Consider the following 8,634-nt stretch of genomic DNA (forward strand, 5'->3'; position numbering starts at 1 on the left):
ATTTCACTTAGGTCCTTAAATAAATTTTGTTCAATTTAGATTTTTGAAGGAACAAAAATGACACATTTGAACCTACACAGAACAAAAGATACTTAAAGGACCAAAATAAAACTGAAAATAATTTATGGAACCAAAAGAGTAATTTACTAGATATGAAAGAGGTAGAGAGAGAGAGTACTAAACCAGTTTGATGAAGAGTTGAAGACTATATATTGTGTGAAGGTACTGCCACAAGATGAATATAGCAAGCAAAATAAGCCCTTATATAATATTTGTATAAACATTCTTAAATAGAATTCCCTCTCTAGGTTCTCCAAAACTCAGCTTATAGAATGCAGAAGGTGGAAGCAATTGTTCCAAATTTGATAGACTTAGAAACTAGAAACCATGTAGAAATGTAGAAATAAAAATGAAGTCATTACAACTTATAGTGGTTGTTGTGGATGATATTTTCTCAGGATTGAGATGAGTCCTAAATAAAACAATTTCATAGATAAGGTTTCCAATATTATTAAGTATTAACCACAAATAAACAGTATACCTCCAAAATTTTGTGGGTCACCATTCTATAAGTTTCTCACAAGTTGATGAACATAGTCATATGACCTTTTTGTATGTATGTGGTAAAATTTAAGGAGGAGCTTTTTTTATTTTTCTTGATAATGTTAAGGATGAGCTTTCTCCACCCTATATTTCTAATAAATCATATTTTTCGGAGTGTATTTTAAGATGACATATTTTGTTTAAAAGTGTACTAAACGACAACATAGTAATTTAGTAAAACATCTTCGTACCGCAATTTTGACTATAACATTCAAGATTCTGACGTCTTTGCAACTACAATTGAGATTGCATCAACCGCATTTAAACATAAAACTACACGCGACACTACACGATATCAAGAACGCAATTTTGACTATAACATTCAAGATTATGAAGTCTTTTCAACTACAATTGAGATTGCATCAACCGCATTTAAACATAAAACTACACGATATCAAGAATGTAAACAATCGTAATTTAAAATCTTATTCATGGTAGGCAAACTCATACCATTTGGGCCTTCAACAAATACAATAGCTCCCATGAAGCAAGTTTCAACAAAATATTTGTGGCATTTATTACTTTTATTCAAACATTCAAACAAAAGAGTATTAAAAGCCTGCGGTTCCACGAAGCAAATATAATTGTATGAACATCCTTATCACCTCGACCACTGAAGTTAACCACAACCTTTGTTCCATTAGGAAGGGTTGGACATATTTTCTCAAGATACGTTTGGCATGGGATGTTTCCAGAGCTGGAATGATGCCTTTGAGTCGCGAAACTCTCTTAAAAGCTGCATATACAATAAAAATTCCTTAAATTAGATAGAGGAACAGGATCTTATAATAGAACGGCATTAACATCAATTAACACCTAACAACAAAATAAGTTTGAAAACAAAGAAAAATGCATTTCAGTAGATTTTATATGATGAAAAATGGCAAAATTTTGGCTTATACAATAGAATTGTGAACCTTTCTTACTTCCATAGTAGACCCCATCAGTCTATGTAAAACTTAGAGAATAAGTGGCAAGGAAAAGCTTTGAAACAAATCATGACAGCTAAATTTCAAGCTCATTGTAATTTTCACCATGTGTAAATCATTTAATATAGGCAACAAAATCACGGTAGTCCTACCTTCCAATGCTTCATCGTCAGTGATGGTATAATATTCAGCACGCCCCAAGTCTTTCAAAAAGCTATGTTCAGGTCCAACACCAGGGTAGTCCAAGCTACAAAACATTTTTTTTGAAGCATAACACAATCAGAACAAGAATCTAAATATAAACACGAAAGCTAATATCAAATTATCAGTCTGGTAAAGTCGAATCAATCGGGAGTACCCGAGTTTGAACCCTGATTTAATAATCTTTGACCATAATTTACTTACCGACCAGTCGAAGAATTAAGACAAATAAAAATATCAGTCAAAAGAATTACCCTGCACTAATGGAGTGAGGCTCAACTATTTGTACATCATCATCCTGCAGCAGATAGCTCATAGCTCCATGCAAAACCCCAATTTCTCCCTTTGTTAATGTAGCAGCATGCTTGCCACTGTCCAGGCCAAAGCCAGCAGCTTCCACACCAATTAGCCTAACATCACCATCATCAACAAATTCATGGAAAAGTCCCATGGCATTTGAACCTCCACCGACACATGCAATCAGAACATCTGGTTTCCCTCCCCATTTTTCCAAAGCTTGTTTTCTTGTTTCCTTGCCAATCACAGCATGAAACTCTCGTACCATCATTGGATATGGATGCGGTCCAGCAACAGAACCCAAAATATAATGAGTTGTTTCAACATTAGTCACCCAGTCCCTTAAAGCCTCTGACGTAGCATCCTTAAGTGTAGCAGTCCCAGAATGGACTGGTCTCACCTGTATCACAGGATTCAACTATTAGATACACAAATGAATAGATTTCGTTTTTTAAATGTAGATCGGTTAAACTCGTTAAGTAGAAATTAGGTTTAGACACACTCGACAATCACTACACCCTGTTCAATGCCAGATAAAGACACGATTTCCCAAATGAACAATGTAATAAAACAATCCAAGCTTTTCTACAAATCAATCAATATATAGTCTTGGATGCCAAACTTAGTCAAATACAATTAGGGCCCGTTTGGTGCGCAGGATAGCATAGTGACATGATAGGATATAAAACAGGATAAAGATAGGATAGGATAACAGCAGGATAACAGTTATACTCAGTTATCATATCCCGTGTTTGGTGCACACAGGATAACAAACATAATAACTATTATATTTTGTTTTTAATACATACTTGCTCATAATAATATGATAAGATATATAACATATTTAATTGACAAAATTACTCTTGTAAAACAATTGTTATTTTTTTAAAATTATTTTGTAATACTTTGAATTTTATAAATAAAAAATATAAATAAGTAATCAAATAACTTTATATAATTTAAAATAAAAATCATGAGAAAATAATCAAGTTTAATTTTTTATATGAATCATGATCAAATAAATAACTCAATAATATATACATGTTAGATAAGCCAAATAAATATATGATATATCTCATATGTAAATAATAAAACAAATATTGCAAAAGAATTATATTTAATTTTTTATAAAATTTAAATTAATATCCCTATTTGTCAATTTTTTAATAATCATTTTACTTTAAAATATTGTAATTTTAGTAAAATTTTAATTTTTTAGAATATATAAATTACAAAATTACCCCTGTGAGAAAATCACATATATATTTAAAAATTAATTATTTTATTATTTATATTTTATTAATTTTATTTTATGTATTTTAAAATATATTTTATAAAATAAATCAGTAAATTTTTTTTTCTTATCCTATCCTGCTGGTAACCCAGCTAAAATTCAGGATAAGAATTATAACTAGAGAGACATGATAGGATAAGCTTCAGGATTAACTTATCATATCCTGCTGTATCACCAAACACTGGATTGCGGCAGGATATGATACAGTTATCCTATCCTGTCTCTTATTCTGTGCACCAAACGGACCCTTAAGATATTAACATGGGATTGAAAAAATTTCTTATTTGCGTACAAAATTGCATACCTTTCTTGTCCCAAACTTATGTTTATGTGCTATCGTCGTGGATTTTAACATTATGCATGTGTATGAAGTATGAACATTGCAAAAATCGACATCTATTGCAAGCTGTAATTGTGCATTTTTAATTTGATTACCAGTTGACAACCTTAAACTACGTATTGTCTTTAGCTTGTGATGCCCTAACACAACACTGGATACGAAATTGATGGTGACATGTAGAAACAATAATAATTTAAGAAAATGGAAGTGATTAAGGTAACCACACGTGTCAGTGTCAAACACCAAATACACTTTCAATTCCTATGAAATTGCGAACAAGAAACATGGTAACATTAAATCTTTTTTTCAAGGAGAGTTTTTAACATTTTTTTAAAATTTTAAACAAACCAAATGGAACAACAATAACAACAGCTATACCTCAGCACCAAGAAGACGCATTCTGAAAACATTAAGTGCCTCCCTTTCCATATCATGTGCACCCATATAAATAATGCACTCTAAACCAAATCGAGCACATACAGTAGCAGTGGCAACTCCATGCTGCCCAGCTCCGGTTTCAGCAATAATGCGTTTTTTGCCCAAAATCTTGGCAAGCAAAGCTTGTGCAACAGCATTGTTAATTTTACGAGCCCCAGTGTGGTTAAGATCCTCCCTCTTAAGATAAATGTGAGGCCCTTCACCATTAGGCCTCTTGTAATGCTCCGTCAACCTTTCTGCAAAATAAAGAGGACTCTCCCGACCAACATAGTCCTTTAGAATCCCAGCCAACTCTTTCTGCAATTTCAAAAGATTTCCATTATTTTTCCTTCCAAGAAATTTCTTTCATGATTGCCGAATAATAATCTATGATAAACATTCAAACTCTGTAAAACTGCAAGTTTTATTAGCATCAACAGTTCAAGAAACAATATCGGACGAAAAAAAGAAGTAAAACATAAAAAATTACACATGAAAATAACAAGGTTGAGTGCAATCCTTAACCTCAGCTTAGTTTCTTGCTAATAATAAATGCTTAAGATTGTTAAAACAGCTGTATAATAAAAAATTCCTTAATGGAAGTGGGAATTGTTAAATATTCACATTTTTGCCTATTTTTTTTTTAAATCAAACAAGAAATGTTGTTTGCGCATTATGAAAAACAGCTAATATGTACTTGTCACTTACCTACTATTACCAAATTTAATGGTGTCCTGCTCCCGAAGTTCATAATACCGTTGAGGTTCAATGGGACTATCCTGCAAAAACAAAAATAATCAATAATACATATCCAACTTCATCTCACTATTTGCTACCACATCAAATGAACATCACAAAGAAACTAATCAAAGACATTCAATGACCACTCACATTAACAAATGTTTTGTTTGTGCTTCCGAGGTCCATTATGTAAGGCCTATTGCAGATCACAAAGATGTTAGGGTTTTTACATGCAGAGAAGTTTGGCAGTATATGTTGAGTCAACCATGAAAAAAAGTATCACGCATTACCTTGGCAGTATAGGCATTTTTATTTATTTTTTGGAAAAAGAAATATATCTTTGGAAGACAAAAACTTGCATTTTCATTTAGAACCATAAACATCGAAGATTTTCAGTTTGATAATTTAACTGTAAGAGTCGAAGAAAGTATGACTAAAATTAACTATTCAAAATTTATGACAAAAGAAAGGAAACTGTACACAAGAAAGAAGAAATACAACTTAATGTAGAGCTGAACAATAGATTGTCTAGTTATCAAAAGCCCATCCCAATGGCTATTGGATAAGATATTAAACTTTTAGAACTGATCAGTAAGAGCTTACTCTTAGAAGTGACACAAAATTCTGCTGCACGACACAGGAAAACATAGAGTATATGTGAAGTTTAAGTAGAAGCCCTTACCATTCAACATTTCACCAGTCTTGAAAACATAGAGCCTCCATTTAATATCAGGTTTTCGAGCCTCTGGTGGTTCATTGAACAACAAAGTAACGCCTGAAAAATATATATTGTTTAGCAAACAATTAAATGAAACATTAACTCAACAAATCAAATTAGATACTTCTACTATTGATTTGTTTTGTTAACAAATCGTCTCTCACCTCTGACACGATTCGTTTCAGCCGCAAGTTTTCCTGATAGCTCAAATGAAAGTTTTACCTGCAAATGATAGAGTATTTCAGAAAAGCAAACAGGAATAGGTCAGTAGTTAAAATCTACACTCTTTTTCTTTTCTTGCTCAGAAACGTAGATCCTCCTTTACTCAAAAAAATAATAATACATAACCTACATCCTCTTTTTCTTTTCTCTTTCTCTTTTTCTCTTTAGTTTTTTAAATCATATCATGTGGCACATATATTACTTTGTATTCAATCAACATAATGATGTTTGTCGCAGTTTTTTCTACTTCATTAAAACTTTTGAAAATTTAGTCTCCTCATTTGTATTTTTTTCCTCCATTTTTCGAACTGTCTTTCAGTTTTCCTTTTCGAATGGTAAGTTAAGTCTAACTAACAAATTTAGCAGTGATATATATATATATATATATATACAAAACAATATAGTCTATTAAAGGAAGAGGACATCAGATTTAAAATTATATATCAAATGAGATCAAAACTGTAGCTAGCAAGTACTAGAAGAAAGCATCCCTATTTGAGTGCTGAGAAGAATAATATCTATATATACCATAAAGTGGTAATCTTGGTTAGATGTGATTTTTCTTCCATAAGCATCTAAATCTAAATGAGCAACAAAAAGAGACAACTCAACATTACAGGAACAAGATCCTGTGTAAATAAGCACATGGTTACCTTCTGTTTTTCTTCCAGAGCCTCTTCAGCAGCCTTCATCTTCATAATGGAATCATCTTCTTCATTCCTGTCAGAGCAGCAAACAAATTGTCTTCAAAAACTAAACCAACTAATTCTAATCTATAAGAAAATATAGAGATAGGAGCAGGGGATATATCATTTAAGAAAGGATCTGAAGCCATGTGGCACACTAATGGCTTTCAGTTTTATTACCATTACTTAACAATTTCAATTTTATTCAAATAAGTGATAAGCTCCACAAATTCCATAACAAAGGTTTGATCATTAAATTTCTCTTAAGCCAATGATACTTCATCTCTTTTAATTTGCAAACAGAAACTTAAGTGCAACTTAAGTGCTTCTCTAAATCTCAGTGAAATTCCTGGTTCATGCACAAGCTAACAAGATCATACCTCTCACATTTTTCATAATTTAAGCCACTACCTCAATCAGTTATTACTTACATAACTAGGGTAGAAACTATCATTTCATTCCAATACGTAACAATCACCTATTTTTTACTCCACTTATATATTAACATAAAACATTTTAAGCCATATATCACAAGGCGGTCATTGAATACTCTTTAAGATAATCAAATGCATCTGAAGTTAAATATCAACAGCATACTAATTCATGTTTCACCCCATTCTATAAACCCACCAATCACAAACTCTTTGTTTGCTAAATAATATGGAATCTACTCATACATCTAAAGAAAATCAACATTCATTAAATTATTTTTAAAAATCTACATTCCATATATTCAATCAACCAACCTCTAAACCTAAAACTCAACCCAACTGATTCAAAAACTGATTAAAAAACACCCTAGTATAAGTCTTTAGAAAAAAAATGCACTTAAATCACACCCTCATTCCATAAACAGCATAAAAAATTCTTTGACATTTTCCATTCAGCAAAATAGCATGCACATACATATGAAGTTATAAACCAAACAAAAAACAAGTTTAATTGCAGAATGAATAATGAAACAATAATTTGAACTTAGGGTTGGATATCACCAGACACCTCATCACGAGGCTTTGAGTTTGCGGCGGCGGCGGCGGACGAGTGACGATGGGGCGACTGAGACCTATGCCTGCTCCTCCTGTTATGGTGTTGCTCCGGTGACCTCTCATTCCGCTCAACTGTTTCCCTCTCCGAATCTCTCCCTCTGCTACCGCTATGGCTCCTGTCGTGTTCGCGTTTGGATTCACGTTCAGATTGAATTCTCTTCAATCGCTTCGTTCGTGGAGAAGGAGAGCGAGAGCGATGAGAAGGAGGAGCGTCCGGTGAACCGGAACCTGATAAAACCGTTGAGCGACTAGAAGATTGACGCGAGAGGATGGAGAATGACGGCGAGAGGATGGAGATGCTGCGGTGACTTCGGTGACGGCGAGAGGATGGAGAATGACGTCCCATGGTTGTGAGAGTGTTCTGCGTTCTATGCGGATAGATTACTAAAAAGTGTTAATGAATTATTGTACTTATGATTAGTGTTTTGAATGAATTTGAGTTTATAATTTGTGGATTGAACTTGAGTTTGAATTATTGTAAAGGAGGATTGCGTGGATGGCGTGGCATGTTTTTGCTGGTTAAATATTCATATGCAGTCAATTCTCAAGGTATACACATTTCTTCCGTACACATTTATATGGCGTGGCATGTTTTTGCTGGGGTGAATTCTTCGGTACACATATTATGTGGATGTGTATCGGTACACTGCTGATGTGGTTAACAAGTAATATAGTAATTAATGCAGATTTGTCAAAAAAAAAAATTAATGCAGATTTTGTTACTTTATTAAGTTTTTTTTATATTAAACACTACTTTTTAATATTGGCAAATGTATCTTTCCACAATAAATCAAATCATGCATCATATCTTTCAACTTATATATGATTTTCAACAAATTCAAATATTTTAATATTATTCTAATATCTTATAAATAAGGCAAAATTACACTACAGGTCTTTTATCTTATTTTTTTGTAACACTTTAGTCCTTTATCTTTTTTTTGTAACAATTTGGTCCTTTATCTTTTTTTTTCGTAACACTTTGATCCGTATCTTATTTATTTATAAAAAATAAAGGACCAAACTGTTACAAAAAAAGGACTAAAATATTATAAATAAAAAAATAAAGCACTAAAGTTATCCTGTCAAGTCGCTTAAGTTTTAGCAGATCAAAGCACCCTTAATCATAGTTGGTAGAAT

General features: G+C 32.4%; 1 long non-coding RNA gene and 1 pseudogene across 1 annotated transcript; both read right to left on the reverse strand.

Annotated features, from left to right (window-relative positions):
- Window positions 1-995: 995 nt before the first annotated feature.
- LOC123887554 lies at window positions 996-5,018 on the reverse strand (annotated as a pseudogene).
- Window positions 5,019-5,703: 685 nt separating this feature from the next.
- On the reverse strand, window positions 5,704-7,767 carry LOC123887555. The gene is made up of 3 exons (XR_006801571.1): window positions 7,441-7,767; window positions 6,416-6,482; window positions 5,704-5,762 (listed from the first exon to the last, which is right to left on the reverse strand). It is a non-coding gene; the product is annotated as an uncharacterized LOC123887555 (long non-coding RNA).
- Between the last annotated feature and the right edge of the window lie 867 nt (window positions 7,768-8,634).

This window comes from Trifolium pratense, linkage group LG5 (genome assembly GCF_020283565.1).
Source record: "Trifolium pratense cultivar HEN17-A07 linkage group LG5, ARS_RC_1.1, whole genome shotgun sequence".
Taxonomy (NCBI): domain Eukaryota; kingdom Viridiplantae; phylum Streptophyta; class Magnoliopsida; order Fabales; family Fabaceae; genus Trifolium; species Trifolium pratense.